Genomic DNA, 10,000 nt, shown 5'->3' with positions numbered 1-10,000 from the left:
TGGTCCGCAGCGGTGCAATTTTCTTACTTTTGCAACAACCGAAGCAACCTGTTGGCGCTCGCACGGCTAGGAAATGCCGACTGGCGTGCGTCGCCTGCGTTCAAAACGGTTCTGGGCACGCACACGGTGTTGACTCTGCCCATGTCAAACACTGCAGTGTGCAACCCAAGGGGACTCAGGCACCCCGCCCGCCCCCTAGGTGCCTGTGAACAGGCTTTGTATTTTTATTTTTCATCATCAAGTACACCGCCAGGTGACACTTTGTGATTTTTATTGCTCATAAATACAGTTCCCTTATTTGTAAATCAACGGAAGCAACATGTTGGCGCTCGCACGACTAGGAAATGCCGACTGGCGTGCGTCGCCTGCGTTCAAAACGGTTCTGGGCACGCACACAGTGCTGACTCTGCCCATGTCAAACACTACAGTGTGCAACCCAAGGGGACTCAGGCACCCCGCCCGCCCCCTAGGTGCCTGTGAACAGGCTTTGTATTTTTATTATTCATCATCAAGTACACCGCCAGGTGACACTTTGTGATTTTTTTTGCTCATAAATACAGTTTTCTTATTTGTAAAACATCGGAAGCAACATGTTGGCGCTCGCACGGCTAGGAAATGCCGACTGGCGTGCGTCGCCTGCTTTCACATCGGTTCTGGGCACGCACACAGTGCTGACTCTGCCCATGTCAAACACTACAGTGTGCAACCCAAGGGGACTCAGGCACCCCGCCCGCCCCCTAGGTGCCTGCGAACAGGCTTTGTATTTTTATTTCTCATCATCAAGTACACCGCCAGGTGAAACTTTGTGATTTTTTGTTTTGCTGCTCATAAATACAATTTTCTTATTTGTAAAACAACGGAAGCAACCTGTTGGCGCTCGCACGGAGAGGAAATGCCGACCGGCGTGCGTCGCCTGCGTTCAAAAGGGTTCTGGGCACGCACACAGTGTTGACTCTGTCCATGTCAAACACTCTATAGTGTGCAACCCAAGGGGACTCAGGCACCCCCGCCCCAAAGGTGCCTGTGAACAGACTTTGTATTTTTATTTTTCATCATCAAGTACACCGCCAGGTGACACTTTGTGATTTTTTTTGTTCATAAATACACATGTATATATATATTTGACACTTTGTCATTTTGTCTGTTCTTTTCGCCACACGCCATGTTTATTAAACCAGGGTTACCACCGGTCTGGACCCTGGCCGATATTTCAGACCGACAACGGAGTTCGGAAAGCCCGCACAAATTCATCTTAAATCCTCATATAGGACTTCCGAGAGCTCTTTGAAAGGTATTCTATTTGAAAACGCTTACCACCCTCAAAGTCGCACTTTTCTGGGCATTTTTAAAGTGTGACCGTTGTCTGAAAATGTTCTGAAAATCGTGTCCCCGAAAATCTCCGGGTACCCCGCCAACCTCCCCTGCCAACAATTGCAACCGTAAGGTCGGGCGGTAGGCCTACCGTCCAGGAGGCCCCAAAGACCGCAAAACGCCATTTTGCCATTTTCTCATCGGGACTTCCGAGGGGAACTCATTAACGAGCTCCAGGAGTGGTATGCCAGAAATTGCAACTTGACCCGTCGCCGGGCACACCCGCTACTCTCTGCGGGAATACCCCCACCGGGTGCCGGGTAAAGGCCTCGGATCTGACCTCATGGACTTCCGTCTGCGCACGGATTTTGCTCTCGCGGGCCCAAGAGCCACTTTCCACGGCCTACCAACGCAATCCGAAGTGCATTGGCCAACCATTACAACGGGAAACACTTTGCCTCTCCGCCAGAGACTAAGTCCAATTGGTTAACCATTTCTCAGGAAAACACTTTGACTCTCTGCCAGAGACTAAGTCCAATTGGTTAACCATTTCTCATGGCCGCAATTTGCCTGCCGTTCACAGACTAAGTCCAATTGGTTAACCATTTCTCAGGAAAACGCTTTGCCTCTCTGCCAGAGACTAAGTCCAATTGGTTAACCATTTCTCTTGAAAACGCTTTGCCTCTCTGCCAGAGACTAAGTCCAATTGGTTATCCATTTCTCGTGAAAACACTTTGCCTCTCTGCCAGAGACTAAGTCCAATTGGTTAACCATTTCTCGTGAATACACTTTGTCTCTCTGCCAGAGACTAAGTCCAATTGGTTAACCATTTCTCGTGAAAACACTTTGTCTCTCCGCCAGAGACTAAGTCCAATTGGTTAATCATTTCTCAAGGCCACAATTTGCCTGCCGTTCAGAGACCAAGTCCAATTGGTTAACCATTTCTCTTGAAAACACTTTGCCTCTCTGCCAGAGACTAAGTCCAATTGGTTAACCATTTCTCGTGAAAACACTTTGTCTCTCCTCCAGAGACTAAGTCCAATTGGTTATTCATTTCTCAAGGCCACAATTTGCCTGCCGTTCAGAGACCAAGTCCAATTGGTTAACCATTTCTCTTGAAAACACTTTGCCTCTCTGCCAGAGACTAAGTCCAATTGGTTAACCATTTCTCTTGAAAACACTTTGTCTCTCCGCCAGAGACTAAGTCCAATTGGTTAACCATTTCTCGTGAAAACACTTTGCCTCTCTGCCAGAGACTAAGTCCAATTGGTTATCCATTTCTCTTGAAAACACTTTGTCTCTCCGCCAGAGACTAAGTCCAATTGGTTAACCATTTCTCGTGAAAACACTTTGCCTCTCTGCCAGAGACTAATTCCAATTGGTTAACCATTTCTCTTGAAAACACTTTGCCTCTCTGCCAGAGACTAAGTCCAATTGGTTAACCATTTCTCTTGAAAACACTTTGTCTCTCCGCCAGAGACTAAGTCCAATTGGTTAACCATTTCTCGTGAAAACACTTTGCCTCTCTGCCAGAGACTAAGTCCAATTGGTTATCCATTTCTCTTGAAAACACTTTGTCTCTCCGCCAGAGACTAAGTCCAATTGGTTAACCATTTCTCGTGAAAACACTTTGCCTCTCTGCCAGAGACTAATTCCAATTGGTTAACCATTTCTCTTGAAAACACTTTGCCTCTCTGCCAGAGACTAAGTCCAATTGGTTAACCATTTCTCTTGAAAACACTTTGTCTCTCCGCCAGAGACTAAGTCCAATTGGTTAACCATTTCTCGTGAAAACACTTTGCCTCTCTGCCAGAGACTAAGTCCAATTGGTTATCCATTTCTCTTGAAAACACTTTGTCTCTCCGCCAGAGACTAAGTCCAATTGGTTAACCATTTCTCGTGAAAACACTTTGCCTCTCTGCCAGAGACTAATTCCAATTGGTTAACCATTTCTCGTGAAAACACTTTGCCTCTCTGCCAGAGACTAAGTCCAATTGGTTAACCATTTCTCGTGAAAATACTTGGTCTCTCCGCCAGAGACTAAGTCCAATTGGTTAATCATTTCTCAAGGCCACAATTTGCCTGCCGTTCAGAGAAAAAGTCCAATTGGTTAACCATTTCTCTTGAAAACACTTTGCCTCTCTGCCAGAGACTAAGTCCAATTGGTTAACCATTTCTCTTGAAAACACTTTGTCTCTCCGCCAGAGACTAAGTCCAATTGGTTAACCATTTCTCTTGAAAACACTTTGCCTCTCTGCCAGAGACTAAGTCCAATTGGTTAACCATTTCTCAGGGGCTCACCGAGGGCAATCTGTAACGTCTCGCGGGCCCGGGGGCCCCTTTGCACGGCCTGCCAATGCAATCCGAGCCGCACTGTCCTTCGTTTGGTTAACCATTTCTCAGGGGCACACCGAGGGCACCCTGCATTGTCTCGCGGGCCCGGAGGCCACTTTGCACGGCCTGCCAACGCAATGCGAGGTGCTTCGCCCTTGGCCGCCTTCCCGGCCGGCTTCGGGACGTTTCGGGGGCTCTCACCGGGGCAAATCCGGTCCCCCGGGCGATTAGGAGGCCTCCCCGGGCAGGCCCGGGCTTCAGGCCGCCGCTTTTCCATCCCGGCCGAAAGAGGCGAAAAATGCCGAAAATGGCCAAAAATGGCCGCCGGCAGGGCCTGTCGGTCGGTTTGGCGGCAGCCTGGGTCGGTCCCTGCAGACCTGGAGGCTCGAGAAGGTTTTTGGCGATGTCGACCGATTCTCGATTTGCCACCTCCTACTATTCTGCAGGTACCCCGCCAACCTCCCCTGCCGACAATTCCAACCGTAAGGTCGGGCGGTAGTCCTACCGACGAAGAGGCCCCAAAGCCCGCAAAACGCCATTTTGCCCTTTCCTCATCGGGACTTCCGCGGGGAACTCATTAACCAGCTCCATGAGTGGCATGCCAGAAATTGCAACTTGACCCGTCGCCGGGCAGATTCGCTACTCTCTGCGGGAATACCCCCACCGGGTGCCGGGTAAAGGCCTCGGATCTGACCTCATGGACTTCCGTCTGTGCACGGATTTTGCTCTCGCGGGCCCAAGAGCCTCATTGCCCGGCCTGCCAATGCAACCCGAGGTCCATTGGCCTCATTGGTTAATTATTTCTCGAGAAAACACTTTGCCTCTCCGCCAGAGACTAAGTCCAATTGGTTAATCATTTCTCAAGGCCACAATTTGCCTGCCGTTCAGAGACTAAGTCCAATTGGTTAACCATTTCTCTTGAAAACACTTTGCCTCTCCGCCAGAGACTAAGTCCAATTGGTTAACCATTTCTCTTGAAAACACTTTGCCTCTCTGCCAGAGACTAAGTCCAATTGGTTAACCATTTCTCGTGAAAACACTTTGCCTCTCTGCCAGAGACTAAGTCCAATTGGTTATCCATTTCTCTGGAAAACACTTTGCCTCTCTGCCAGAGACTAAGTCCAATTGGTTAACCATTTCTCGTGAAAACACTTTGCCTCTCTGCCAGAGACTAAGTCCAATTGGTTAACCATTTCTCAGGGGCTCACCGAGGGCAATCTGTAACGTCTCGCGGGCCCGGGGGCCCCTTTGCACGGCCTGCCAATGCAATCCGAGCCGCACTGTCCTTCGTTTGGTTAACCATTTCTCAGGGGCACACCGAGGGCACCCTGCATTGTCTCGCGGGCCCGGAGGCCACTTTGCACGTCCTGCCAACGCAATGCGAGGTGCTTCGCCCTTGGCCGCCTTCCCGGCCGGCTTCGGGACGTTTCGGGGGCTCTCACCGGGGCAAATCCGGTCCCCCGGGCGATTAGGAGGCCTCCCCGGGCAGGCCCGGGCTTCAGGCCGCCGCTTTTCCATCCCGGCCGAAAGAGGCGAAAAATGCCGAAAATGGCCAAAAATGGCCGCCGGCAGGGCCTGTCGGTCGGTTTGGCGGCAGCCTGGGTCGGTCCCTGCAGACCTGGAGGCTCGAGAAGGTTTTTGGCGATGTCGACCGATTCTCGATTTGCCACCTCCTACTATTCTGCAGGTACCCCGCCAACCTCCCCTGCCGACAATTCCAACCGTAAGGTCGGGCGGTAGTCCTACCGACGAAGAGGCCCCAAAGCCCGCAAAACGCCATTTTGCCCTTTCCTCATCGGGACTTCCGCGGGGAACTCATTAACCAGCTCCATGAGTGGCATGCCAGAAATTGCAACTTGACCCGTCGCCGGGCAGATTCGCTACTCTCTGCGGGAATACCCCCACCGGGTGCCGGGTAAAGGCCTCGGATCTGACCTCATGGACTTCCGTCCTCGCACGGATTTTGCTCTCCCGGGCCCAGGGGCCACTTTCCCCGGCCTTGCGAAGGCAATCGGAGGTGCTTCGCCCTCGAAACCGCCTTCCCGGCCGGCTTCGGGACGTTTCCGGGGCAAATCCGGTCCCGCGGGCGAAGGGGAGCCTTCCCCGGGCACGCCCGGGCTTCAGGCCGCCGCTTTCCGTGACCTACCGAAAGACGCGAAAAATGCCGAAAATGGCCAAAAATGGCCGCCCGGCACGGCCTCGCGGTCGGTTTGGGGGCAGCCTGGGTCGGTCCCTGCAGACCTGGAGGCTCGAGAAGGCACTTGGCGATGTCGACCGATTCTCGATTTGCCACCTCCTACTATTCTGCAGGTACCCCGCCAACCTCCCCAGCCAACAAATCGCAAATGCCGATCGGCGGGTGACCGTCCGGTAGTCATGCCGACGAAGAGGCACCTAGGCCCCGCAAACGCTTCCAAATCCGACCCCATCCCGGACCGGTTCTTTTTTAAAAAAGGCTCCCAGGACTCCGGATTTTTTCCTGCCGCACTCGGGACCACCCGACGGACACGAAACCGGGAACCTTTCCCCGGTCCGACCCTCCTCGGCCCGGCCAGCCGACGTCGAAGCGGCCGACTGGTTAATGATTTCACCCTGCTCCGACGTGACGCGTTTTCCAACCGCGCATGCGCGGCTCTGCCTCCCGAACCGCCCCCTCACGTGAGGGCTCTGGGTCCGCCCCCCGGCAGCCATTTCCTCCTGCCGGTCCGTTATTTTACGCCGTTTTTCGCCCTCCAGCCCTGCCGGAATGCTGCCTGCTCGCTGGTTAACCATTTCGCTCCCTGCACTTCGGCTTCTGCCCTGCTGGGGAAGCCCGCTGCTGCCTCTAACCGTACTCACGGGCGGGCGGCTCTGCTGCGCGGCCTCCGGCCACGCCCCCTCACCTGGTTTGCTGGGAACCCGCCCCCGGCAGCCTGTTAGTCGTGCCGGTTCGGTCTTATCGGCCCTTTTTGCACCTTCCCTGCCTGCTGGCATGCTTCGGCTCACCGGTCAACCGGTTCCCCGTTCTCCACTTAGACTTTTGAGCTGCGGGGCTGGTCTGCCGCGAACTGCACCCGTATTACGGGGCGGGCGGCTCTACTGCCCGTACGGCTGCCCTGCCTGTTAACTGGTTAACCGTTTGCCCGTCCACTACTTCGTCCCTGGACCTGCCGGTGTGTTCTGCAGCTAACTGCACCCGTATTACGGGGCGGGACGCTCCGCTTACCGGCCGGCTGCCATGCCTGCTTAACTGGTCAACCATTTACTCACATATACTTAGCCCCATGGAGCTGCTGGGCTGGTCGGCGACCTAACTGCACCCTTGTTGCCGGGAGGTCGGCACTAATTGCCGGCCGGCCGGCTGCCCTGCCTGCTAACTGGTAAACCCTTTACCCACATGTACTTAGCCCCTGGATACTGATGGGCTGTTCTGCACCTAACTGCACCCTGATTAGCGGGCGGGCGGCTGTAATTGCCGGCCGGCTGCTCTGCCTGCTAACTGGTTAACCATTGACCCACATGTACTTAGCCCCTGGAAACTGAGGGGCTGTTCTGCACCTAACTGCACCCTTATTAGCGGGCGGACAGGCGGCCGGCTCTAATTACCGGCCGGCCGGCTGCCCTGCCTGCTAACTGGTTCACCATTTACCCACATGTACTTAGCCCCTGGAAGCTGATGGGCTGTTCTGCACCTAACTGCACCCTTATTAGCGGGCGGGCGGCTGTAATTACCGGCCGGCTGCCCTGCCTGCTAACTGGTTCACCATTTACCCACATGTACTTAGCCCCTGGAAAATGATGGGCTGTTCTGCACCTAACAGCACCCTTAGTAGCGGGCGGACAGGCGGCCGGCTCTATTTCCCGGCCGGCTGCCCTGCCTGCTAACTGGTTAACCATTTACCCACATGTACTTAGCCCCTGGAGCTGATGGGCTGTTCTGCACCTAACTGCACACTGATTAGTGGGCGGGCGGCTCTAATTGCCGGCCGGCTGCTCTGCCTGCTAACTGGTTAACCATTGACCCACATGTACTTAGGCCCAGGAAACTGAGGGGCTGTTCTGCACCTAACTGCACCCTTATTAGCGGGCGGACAGGCGGCCGGCTCTAATTACCGGCCGGCCGGCTGCCCTGCCTTGCTAGCTGGTTAACCATTTACCCACATGTACTTAGACCCTGGAGCTGATGGGCTGTTCTGCACCTAACTGCACCCTGATTAGCGGGCGGGCGGCTCTAATTGCCGGCCGGCTGCTCTGCCTGCGAACTGGTTAACCATTTACCCACATGTACTTAGCCCCTGGAAACTGATGGGCTGTTCTGCACCTAACTGCACCCTTATTAGTGGGCGGACAGGCGGCCGGCTCTAATTACCGGCCGGCCGGCTGCCCTGCCTGCTAACTGGTTAACCATTTACCCACATGTACTTAGCCCCTGGAAACTGATGGGCTGTCCTGCACCTAACTGCACCCTGATTAGCGGGCGGGCGGCTGTAATTGCCGGCCGGCTGCTCTGCCTGCTAACTGGTTAACCATTGACCCACATGTACTTAGCCCCTGGAAACTGAGGGGCTGTTCTGCACCTAACTGCACCCTTATTAGCGGGCGGACAGGCGGCCGGCTCTAATTACCGGCCGGCCGGCTGCCCTGCCTGCTAACTGGTTCACCATTTACCCACATGTACTTAGCCCCTGGAAGCTGATGGGCTGTTCTGCACCTAACTGCACCCTTATTAGCGGGCGGGCGGCTGTAATTACCGGCCGGCTGCCCTGCCTGCTAACTGGTTCACCATTTACCCACATGTACTTAGCCCCTGGAAAATGATGGGCTGTTCTGCACCTAACAGCACCCTTAGTAGCGGGCGGACAGGCGGCCGGCTCTATTTCCCGGCCGGCTGCCCTGCCTGCTAACTGGTTAACCATTTACCCACATGTACTTAGCCCCTGGAGCTGATGGGCTGTTCTGCACCTAACTGCACACTGATTAGTGGGCGGGCGGCTCTAATTGCCGGCCGGCTGCTCTGCCTGCTAACTGGTTAACCATTGACCCACATGTACTTAGGCCCAGGAAACTGAGGGGCTGTTCTGCACCTAACTGCACCCTTATTAGCGGGCGGACAGGCGGCCGGCTCTAATTACCGGCCGGCCGGCTGCCCTGCCTTGCTAGCTGGTTAACCATTTACCCACATGTACTTAGACCCTGGAGCTGATGGGCTGTTCTGCACCTAACTGCACCCTGATTAGCGGGCGGGCGGCTCTAATTGCCGGCCGGCTGCTCTGCCTGCGAACTGGTTAACCATTTACCCACATGTACTTAGCCCCTGGAAACTGATGGGCTGTTCTGCACCTAACTGCACCCTTATTAGTGGGCGGACAGGCGGCCGGCTCTAATTACCGGCCGGCCGGCTGCCCTGCCTGCTAACTGGTTAACCATTTACCCACATGTACTTAGCCCCTGGAAACTGATGGGCTGTCCTGCACCTAACTGCACCCTGATTAGCGGGCGGGCGGCTCTAATTGCCGGCCGGCTGCTCTGCCTGCTAACTGGTTCACCATTGACCCACATGTACTTAGCCCCTGGAAACTGATGGGCTGTCCTGCACCTAACTGCACCCTTATTAGCGGGCGGACAGGCGGCCGGCTGTAATTCCCGGCCGGCTGCGCTGCCTGCTAACTGGTTAACCATTTACCCACATGTACTTAGCCCCTGGAAACTGATGGGCTGTTCTGCAACTCACTGCACCCTTACTGGCGGGCGGACAGGCGGCCGGCTCTAATTACCGGCCGGCCGGCTGCCCTGCCTTGCTAACTGGTTAACCATTTACCCACATGTACTTAGCCCCTGGAAACTGATGGGCTGTTCTGCACCTAACTGCACCCTTATTAGCGGGCGGGCGGCTGTAATTACCGGCCGGCTGCCCTGCCTGCTAACTGGTTAACCATTTACCCACATGTACTTAGCCCCTGGAAACTGATGGGCTGTTCTGCACCTAACTGCACCCTTACTAGCGGGCGGACAGGCGGCCGGCTCTAATTACCGGCCGGCCGGCTGCCCTGCCTTGCTAACTGGTTAACCATTTACCCACATGTACTTAGCCCCTGGAAACTGATGGGCTGTCCTGCACCTAACTGCACCCTTACTAGCGGGCGGGCGGCTGTAATTAGCGGCCGGCTGCCCTGCCTGCTAACTGGTTCATCATTTACCCACATGTACTTAGCCCCTGGAGCTGCTGGGCTGGTCGGCACCTAACTGCAGCCCTGTGGCCGGGAGGTCGGCTCTAATTACCGGCCGGCTGCCCTGCCTGCTAACTGGTTAATCATTTACCCACATGTACTTAGCCCCTGGAGCTGCTGGGCTGGTCGGCACCTAACTGCACCCGTAA

The sequence above is a fragment of the Cetorhinus maximus genome, unplaced genomic scaffold, assembly GCF_964194155.1.
Source record: "Cetorhinus maximus unplaced genomic scaffold, sCetMax3.hap1.1 HAP1_SCAFFOLD_1643, whole genome shotgun sequence".
NCBI lineage: Eukaryota > Metazoa > Chordata > Chondrichthyes > Lamniformes > Cetorhinidae > Cetorhinus > Cetorhinus maximus.
This window is presented reverse-complemented; position numbering follows the sequence as displayed.